At 34.4% G+C, this 10,303-nt stretch overlaps 1 long non-coding RNA gene across 1 annotated transcript; it reads right to left on the reverse strand.

Moving 5' to 3' along the window:
* Positions 1 to 642: 642 nt before the first annotated feature.
* LOC110035562 lies at positions 643 to 9,652 on the reverse strand. Its single transcript, XR_002295154.1, has 3 exons — positions 9,560 to 9,652; positions 8,475 to 8,554; positions 643 to 853 (listed from the first exon to the last, which is right to left on the reverse strand). It is a non-coding gene; the product is annotated as an uncharacterized LOC110035562 (long non-coding RNA).
* Positions 9,653 to 10,303: the final 651 nt, after the last annotated feature.

Raw genomic sequence — 10,303 nt, forward strand, 5'->3', positions numbered from 1 at the left:
AGCTTGTCCCCAGCCATAATGATTATGAGCTATAGTGGAACCGGGGGATGGTTGTGTGAGGCACTAGCTACCCTAAGATTTTAACTAAACCCTTTAATATCATATAATAAAATAAAGCAATCACCCTCATAAAATCCTCATAAAATTAAATACTTAAAAATAGTTTACATTAATTAAAAATTTGATTCAAGAATCTTATAAAATTTAAACATTTTATAGAGCTTGAAGTTTAACAGAAATAATCACCACCTTTTATTTTATTTTTTTTATTATTGTTTTGCACCCTTCATTATAAGTTTTGGTTTTACCATTGTTAATGAATATCATGATGGAATCACACTTGATAACGAAATTGTTGAGGCTAAGTACATGAAAGAAGATGATTTCTATCCATAGGCATGCAATAGCTTATTGGATACAAAAGCTGTTCATGACAACCGGTAGTTTCGAATCAATGTTGGATAATGTCACAGTTATTCTCTGACTAACATGGATAGTCTAAAACTGGGAGAGACACATATAAGTGCAATCATTTGGAAGAGCAAGTTTTGCAATTTCAACAAAAAGATGGAAAAAAATAGAATAGAAATTCATGTATCAAAAAATAATAAAAAAAAACATTAATTAATTTGCCTACCTGATAAGTCAACACTTCTAAATGTCCTGAGTTCTTTGACAAATTCATTGAGCTTTTGCTTGGAGTCCCATTCAATCTTGAAAATATTGCCCATTGGGAGATTTGTGCCAGGGGAAAAGGACCACTTCATTCCTGGTGGTGTTGTAGATTTATTCTCCATAGATAGCTGACCCTTAGGCTTTGGTATAAGAACTTTCTCTACCAACTTCCATAAAACTGCCAGCTAAAAACGCAAATTAGTACACTAATCTTACTTCAAAACATAATTAGTACTTTTGCCTTTCATCAAAAGGTAAAATTGTCATGGCATTACGATAAGAAAGATATTGAACACTTCGGCCCTACCATAGCTTCAAAATGCAAGTTTTCTCATAACAAAGATGCATAAAATTCGTCTAATGACACAAACTTATTCTTGAAATTCATCCAAAGGATCCTAAAGGCAAGATGAGGGAGTCATACAATGATGTAATGCTCAAAGTTTATAGTCATCGGACACAGAATGTGAGCCTTGAGCGAAACAAATTGACATTTTGAGTTTTGGTGGTATTTTAGTTTATTGTATTTCATTTTTTTTTATTGACTCATGTTATGTATTTGGGCTATTAAAATCATTTATTGTCTATTATAACTGGAGGCATACCTAAGAATCGTTGACTCATTCATCTCAATTTTTTTTGACATGCGGGTGATGGATTTTTCTGCTTTAGTCATCATTAACATGTTTGTTGAAGCCGAGGATATCTGATTTGTGCCAGGGGAAAAGGACCACTTCATTCCTGTTGGTGTTGAAGATTTATTCTCCATAGATAGCTGACCCTTTGGCTTTGGTATAAGAAATTTCTCTACGACCTTCCATAAAACTACCAGCTAAAATGCAAATTAGTACACTAATCTTACTTTAAAACATAATTATTACTTTTGCCTTTCATCAAAAGGTGAAATTTTCACAGCATTACGATAAGAAAGATATTGAACACTTCGGCCCTATCATAGCTTCAAAATGCAAGTTTTCTCATAACAAAGATGCATAACATTCGTCTAATGACACAAAATTATTCTTGCAAGTCATCCAAAGGATCCTAAAAGCAAGATGAGGGAGTCATAAAATGATGTAATTCTCAAAGTTCATAGCCATCGGACACAGAATGTGAGTGTTGAGCCAAACAAATTGACATTTTGAGTTTTGGTGGTATTTTAGTTTATTGTATTTCATTTTTTTTATTGACTCATGTTATGAATTTGGGCTCCTAAAATCATTAATTTTCTATTATAACTGGAGGCATATCTAAGAATCGTTGACTCGTTTCTCTCAACTTTTTTGAAATGCGGGTGATGGATTTTTCTGCTTTAGTCATCGTTAACAAGTTTGTTGAAGCCCAGGATATCTGATTTGCTAATTTGGGATTGTGGAACCGTGTTGGGAATTGTTGAAATCATTGTTTTCAATGTTGGTACTATAGCTGATAATCAGAGTTATGAGAAGTGAGCTTTTGTAATTATAAATATGTGACTTTTGAATCATTTATACAAAAATTGATTAATGAAATTATTTACTTTCCTCTCAAATTAATGAAAATGAAGCCATCTCCTTATACAAATGTGAGATTTGGATCTCTAATTTGATGTCTTCTTTGTTATTTTGTCTCTACATATTTCTATGGTAGATTTGCAATCATGATTGACATTTGTCGGATACGATTACAATTATAATTTTTGGATAGCAAGTTTTAGATTGACATGTAGTTTTATTGATTCAAAATTTATGCCTGCAAGTTTTACTTGGGTGATCTAAAAAATACAGTTTGGCATAGATTTTAAGCATTTTTTTAGTTTTTTATCAAAAGAGATGAAATTTTGTTTAAATTAAGAGTTTGTGGACTACAATTTTGACCTATTGTGCATAATTTGCGCCTTCTACTCTATTTTTGTATCATGAAATCCAAAACCCTAAGACATCTTGCATTAGATTTGATATTAAGGCCTACAGTTATATCAAAATGTCAATTAGACGTGGGGATCAATATATTCAATTAATAAATCATCAAAGGGATGTGATTTTGATAACTATGCAAACGAAATTGCCTAATTATTCAACAAGAAAAATTAAATGATTGGTGATTTAAATCAAATTGATAAGATAATTAATAATTTAAAAATGAATCAATTTCACCCACATCAATAGGAATTTTATATGTGATTGCAGATATAAATTAAATTAAGAGGATAATTAAGAATTTGAAAATAATCAAGTTCACTCACATGAAACAGAAGTTGAATTTGATCTTAGTGATTAATCTATTCACTAAAATATTGAGAGAATTGCCAAAATAGTCGCTTGGGACTAAATTAATACTTTTATAGACTCTGGGACTAAAATGACCCTATGTAAGAAGTTGGGGACTATTTTAACACTTTACTCCTACAATATTAATACTCTAGGTTCTACAAGACATGAAAAGTACCATGGAAAATATAGTTAAGATAAGGCATTATAGGGCACACAATAATGAAACTTATATCATATCAATATGCCTTTAATTACATAATACAAAATCTTATTTTATTTAATAATGCATATTTATTATTTAAAATTTTAGTAAATATACTCTTTGTTTGAGAAGTATGCTTAATACCATTTATCAATTCAACAGAAATTATGTGCTTCATTAGCATATCATTATTTTCTAGATTAAATAACATTTTATCATATTTAATATTTCAGTATTTCACATATATATATTTAAATTTGCTCAATATGCTTATTAAGCCTAATTGTGATTAATTAATTAATTATCTTTAATAATGTAATTATTAATTCTAGTAATGAATGAGTTAAATTTCGATCTTGTACCAGCTCAAAATCAAAGATTTCAGATGGATTGCAATCAAACCAAGATAAAAAAAGGCTTTTTTCAAAATAGATCCGTCCAATTACCAGCAATCTCAATAAAGCTTGACATGCATTCAAACCAGTTCAATTATAGAGAGAAAATAAAAAGTTCGATTTCAGTTGACCCAACTTCCCCAAGGACAAAGGCATAACAAAGTTAACCATTATAATTCATAACATAGGGCATCAATTCAAACCTTTAAGAAAAATGATAGACTCTGCTGAAAAATAAAAATTTAAAAACAAGAATCGTAAAACTTGCAAAATTCAATGACTGCTTAATTCTCAAACTAGTAAATTCACTGTTCTACATGTCAGCATGTAGAACAAATCAGACAGCTAAACCAACTAGGCAATTAACCTCAAAACTAAAAAAAAATTCAGCTCAAAAATTAAATCTAGTTATGACAAAAATGAGACAACTGAGCCACCATAATGTCCTCAGTTAATCAAATAGGCATACTTTAAGAAGTTATATGCTTGATAACGGAAAATAGCCTTAAAATTGAAACCAGAATCCCACATTTTGTATGTGAAGTTGACTAGGGCGGCAAAAGCGGCACAATGATTTTTCCCATGAAGGAAGACCCGATGCGGCTCCAAGCTCGCGAGATAGGCGTAGAGCCGAACCAAACGGCAATCTTTTGATTTCTTTTCAATTTTTAGCAAGTTTCTTCTTTTCCTTTCCTTTCTTTTTAGTCATTTCCTATATATGTGTTGTATTAGGGTCAGGATTGTTATTTTTGGCATGACTTTGTTTAGGACAGCATCTGGCATCCATCTTCTCCCTTCGAGAGTTGTATCCAAGGGTTTGGGTGGTGCGTCGGTTGTATCTCTCTCCCAATGTGGCGATTATCTTATTGTAATAGGGTCAGGATTGTTATTTTTGGCATGACTTTGATTAGGACAGCATCTGGCATCCATCTTCTCTCTTCGAGAGCTGTATCCATGGGTTTGGGTGGTGCTTCGGTTGTATCTCTCTCCCAATGTGGCGATTATCTTCCCTATACACTTTCACATCCTTCCCACGTCGCTCCCAGTCATCATATCACACTGCAGCCGCCCACAACAGCAGATTTTGTTGTTGTTTCATGCAATTCCTCCATTTCCAGCCACCTCTCTCGCTTCCCAGCCTTGCTGCCCGCCCCCCGCCCCACAAACCCACTCTCCACCCTGTCCCAACCTCGCCTAAGACGCGGGTAATCCAACTCTGCAAGTTGATCTTCTATATTTGGATAGATCATCTCGGGTTTAGAGAATGATCCAGGAATAGATAAAAGTTCAGGTTGTGACGCTGGAGTTGATTCAAAGGGAGTTGGCTCAAACATTTCAAGTGATGTTTCAATAGGAAGATCTTGAAGATCAGTTTCAAAATTGCAAAAATTAACGACATCATCTCCACCTTTCATGAATGAACTTTATTCATTATTAAGATTATTTATATACATAAATAATGAAAAAGAATCTTCATCTTCATTTCCTTGCTCACTTGGAGATGGATCCCAAACTGGTTCATCATCATCATATTCTTCAACTTTGCATATAGTTATGCAATTTTCAGCATCATCTTCCTCGTAATCCCATAGGGGATCATCTTCATAAGCCATGTACATTTATATTTCTGTGTCTATGTCATTGTTGTTGCTATTTCAAATTTTTGGGTGTCTAGTTGTATTTTTCATTTCAAGTGTTTTGGTCGTAACCGTATATTTAATTTCAGTAATAATATTTAATTTTTCTATTGTGGTTTGGATTAACTTCGGTATCATTTGGTATCAGAGCTAGTCTAACTTTAATCCTAAGTTAAGGTTTCTAGCATCCACCAATACTCAACCTATCTTCACCCAAAACTGTTCTCTTCGCTAATTTCTCAAACCGACAACCCAAACATTTTCTTTCCCATAGAAAAAGAGACCATTCAGAGGGCCAAAGATGAAAGACCACTATCTAGAAAATTTGGCATGAAATATCAGATAAACCTGGATTTGGAAGTAAAGGTAGAACAACCATATTTTAACGACCACTTGGATACTTGGATTTGGACTATTTCGTCGAGTGGCTCCAAACCATAGAACTATTCTTTAAGTACCAGAACATCTCATCGGATAAAAGAGTAAAGCTACTCACGAGCAAAGTTAAAAGCAGAATGCATTGTTTCGGTGAGAAATTTTGAAGCACCTACGCCAATGTGAGGGAAAAGATAAGGTCACTAAATAATCCAAGATGAAATTAGAGATGCAACGCAAGTACCTATTAGTTCCTTACAGACAAGATATTCCGATATTAGCTTCAAAAGTGGAGAGCCAAAGTCACCAGGGAACTGCGATATCTTACAAATAAAATTCAACTCAAGGATCTTTCAGTCAGAGCACATCCAAGAGAAAATCAAGTTGACCCCGCCTGAGGAGACACTAGTACAGAGTAGAGAATAGGTGCAACCAATCTATATTCTCAAATCTGTCCCAACCAGAAAGTGTTTCAAGTGCCGCGGATTTGGACACATGGAATCAGATTGCAAAACCCGAGGAATGATCTATTTCACTCAGCAGGGAGCATGGGCAATGACACAATAAACACTAAAGAATGTGGTGACACAAAGGAGTAATATCAGATTCCAACTTATGAGAGAGAAATGCATGTAGTTCAACTGAGCTGATTGGAGACTAATAAAATTAATATTGGTGGTCCACGATAGTTTTAAATTCAAGAAACGAATACCAGACACATGAAAATCTTAAATAAGAGAATTTCAAACTTTTCTGATATATAGTCAACTTCCAGTGTTGCCCCTACAGAGGGAGGACCAACATGTTAATAATAAGACTCTTTTGCACCACTTCTTGAAGACTATATGAAGTCATTTGGGTATTAGAATCAGTTTAGGAGTATACCCACTGATAGATCAAACAAGATGTATGGACTACAACATTGAAAATTGCCTTAGAATTTTTGTGGGGAAAGAACACCCTACAATGGGATCTATGTCCTTTCAGAAAAAAAGAGGGTTCTTCTGAGCGGTTGTCATTGATAGAGGCCTGATGTGCCAGATTTCATCCATAGTTTGTTCCTCCAGACAAATTTGATTTTCGAATGTGCCCTATCGAGTGCAAGGAGTGGAAGATGCAAATTAAAAATCTTAGGGCATAAGACTTAATTTATGAAAATCTACAGCAATATAAATCTCCAGCTCAGGTTGCGCCAAAATATAATTGATACTTATTCTATCAGGATGTGTTTTTTAATGACAATACCTGCAGAACAACTTATAGAGAGATTACATCATTTCTTCTATTTTCAACTAGGTCGACCTTATATCATATCACGAGAAGTTAGAAGCATTGACAAATGAGGTCAAAGCTCCCTCAACCTCGGGAGACTGACGCAGAGCTTCAAAAGCCGTACGCAGGATTTTCTTGCGGCCAAGAGCTTGGCAGCTCCGGGGTCAAGCAAGAAGCACACAACCGAACCGAACGACAATCGTTCAATTTCTTTCAAATTTTAGCAAGTTTCCTCATTTCATTTACTTTTAGTCATTTCCAATACATATGTTGTATTAGAGTTTGGATTGCAGTTTTTGGCATGACTTTGTTTAGGAGTGGCGTCGTCTTCTCCATCAAGGGTTGTATTGAATATTTTGGGTGGTGCTTTGGCGGTATCTCTCTCCCAACGTGATGATTATATTCTCTATTCCCTTCCCTAACCTCCCCATGATGCTCCTAGTCACTGTATCTCGCTGCAGCCACCAGCAAGAGCAACTTTTACTATTGTTTCCTGCCGTCCCTCCATTTCCAGCAACCTCTCTCACCTCCCAACCTTACTGCCACCCCACGCACACGCCCTCCACCCTATCCCAACCTCCTCGCATCGCTTCCAACCTACTTCCTTTGTTGCCGTCATCCAGAACTGCAGGTAATCACTATTTCCTGCAGTATTTCACCTTCCCAGCCACCTTCTCCTCTCTCGAACTTGCCGCCACCCCCAGTAAGCCATCACACAGTTGTCCTCCCTCTTTCTAGCATCCCTGGGCAGCTTATTCTTGCCGGTTCCAGCCTGTTGCAGCAATTCCTTGCATGCTGCCGCACAGGACAGCAAGCTAACGTTGCCTTTCCACGATTTCCCAACAGCCAGGCACCTTCCCGACCTTGCCACCACCTTCCAATCCCATAACGGTCACCACCACCTCTCGAGATCCACCCTAGTTGAGTAGTGCTTATGTCGTTGTTATTGCTATTTCAGATTTTTGGGTGTCTAGTTGTCGTATTTTTCCTTTCAAGTGTGTTGCTTCTAACCATCTATTTGTTTTTAGTAATAATATTTATTTTTCTTATTGTGATTTGAGTTAACTCCATTTTCAAGATTTCCCGCTTGTTGGAATCAACACATAATCCTTTCGAGGTAGAAAACCCCAAGTTGCCTTGCAATTTACCACTTCAATAAGCAACTACTTGACTTAATGAACAAGACTGATTCTCTAATTTTCCTAGTGCCTTTGCTAATCAGTTTAAAGCCAACTTGAACCGCTAGATTCAAGATGCGGGGAGCAACTCATACATGTAAAAAAATTCCCATGAATTGAAAATTAGTCCTGCTAAATAATGACATCAGGTTTTTCTGGGGGCATTTACATACATTCCACCCAATTCCTATGCAGTTACATATCTAACACGTAAACTCTACCTTTGTACCTTTATACCACCTAAATTTTCATATCTCACCAAAATATCACTATTTTGACTTTTCAAAAGTGAACTACACCTTTTCATGCATTGGTAAAGTGACATATATGCAAAAAAAAATTTAGGTGTAGAATTAAGTGTTATGTATTTTTAAAATTTTTTTTTTTTTTTTAATTTTTTTGCCCGTTTTTATCACTGAAAAAGGCATATCTAAAGTGATGGTGCCTACTTCGTGTTGAAGTAATTAAAGTAAAATCTCACAACCAACCTTTGAGGTACATTACTTGAGTGTGCGGTGGATCATCTCATTAAAGAAAATGACTCTTGATTGCAGGCTCCATTCTTCATCTGTATAATGTATATATAGACACATATTACCAACTATTTGGTTTCCAAGTCCAAGATAAAAAATGCAAAAGAAACTCTATTGTTGGGAGGTGTGCCTGTTATCCAATATTGGACTAAAATTCTAATGGAAAGAAACAATTTAAACAGGAGCAGGAATTTAAAACCGTCTAAAAATGTGATTTATGGCAGTAGCTCCATATGGAAAAAAATTCAAAATTAATTCTTGAATCGTAAAATTATTCAATGAGCGTTATTTTTCAATTATATGTTTACATTTTTTGTATGTTCCCTTCTCCACGTACAGCTTGTGTAGGGCCGTGTATTGATTGTGATGGAGATCCTAAAACTTGCCTTGGAGTGATAGAGTATTTTGAGTCAGCAAGCTTCAAAGAATGTCAAGGAAAGCGTGGTAGCAAAAGATTAGGATTTATGTGCAAGAATTAATGGAAAAACTTAAGTTGTAAGTCGTTCGTACAAGATGAAGCTAAAAAATATAAAGCCCTAGACCTAAATTTAAGCCTATTACGTAAGAATATATGTAAATTCAGGGCTCGATACTAATTCAGAATCCTAGATTGGGATGCTTATTCTAGAAAGTTTCAAGAATCTGTTAGTTCTTTTTTGTACTAGATTTTATTTGGAGACTAAATCATGCAAAAAAAAGTCCCTAATATAGAAATAGGTTTTGTGTATGCGTTAGACTTTAGTGGAGAAAGTTAGCGCTTGATAAAAAAAAAACTCTTATTAATGATAAAAAAAAGGTGTCTAGATTAATATTGGAGCCTTTTACTAGTTTTCAAAGTGTTTAGGTTGACAAAAAATCAGACTTAACAGAAATAGGACAGATTCATTCCTAACCTTGGTCCACCACTAATATTGGATTTTGGTTTGGGAACTGGAGAAAAGTTAGGGAGAAGAATTAGAAATACAAAGAGAAAAAGGAGAATTCTCACAACAAAGATTGATTTCAATAGCAAATATGAATAAAAGTGCAACAAAAAAAACCTATCATTCATCAGAGCAATAGGGTGGTGGAAGATCATCAAATCTCCACTCGTGGGGCTGGTCATCAAGCCTCCAAATCTTGGATGAAATTAATTTTTTTGTCCTTTTACAAATAAGAAAAGAAAATGGAGATAGAGAGGGAAGAGAAAGGGCGTGGAGGTGGCCTCTCCTTTCGAGACGAAAATGGGGAGCCAACTCATTAAACATTGGAAACCCTAAATAAATTATTAAATTAATTAAACATGATTCATGCAATTAATTAATAACTCCTCTCATGATAAAAACTAATTTCTCTCACATCTTGAGAATTTAAACTCTAATCTAATTAAAATTTTCAAATTTTTCATATGCATCGATAAAATTAAAGGGCATTTACATACATACCACATATTTCTCATGTATTTAAATATCAAACACCTAAATTTTTCATATTTACATGCATAGCACTCAAATCTTTAATATCACATCAAAAATAACATTATTAGTTATTTTCTAAAATTGAAATACAACTTCTTATGCATAGGTTTATAACACTAAAATGCTATAAATATAAAAATAGAAGTTTACGTGTTAGATAAATAAATAAATAAGAATAGTGTCACATGTATATAAATCTAAACATAGTAATTGCATAATAACATAAAATTGTAGCAATAAAAATTAAACTAATAATTAAATTAGGATATCTTTATGTTTCCTGTGATTAAACAAATTTTTCTATACCTTTTGACTCCTCATGACTAG

The sequence above is a fragment of the Phalaenopsis equestris genome, unplaced genomic scaffold (assembly GCF_001263595.1).
Source record: "Phalaenopsis equestris unplaced genomic scaffold, ASM126359v1 Scaffold198178, whole genome shotgun sequence".
Taxonomy (NCBI): domain Eukaryota; kingdom Viridiplantae; phylum Streptophyta; class Magnoliopsida; order Asparagales; family Orchidaceae; genus Phalaenopsis; species Phalaenopsis equestris.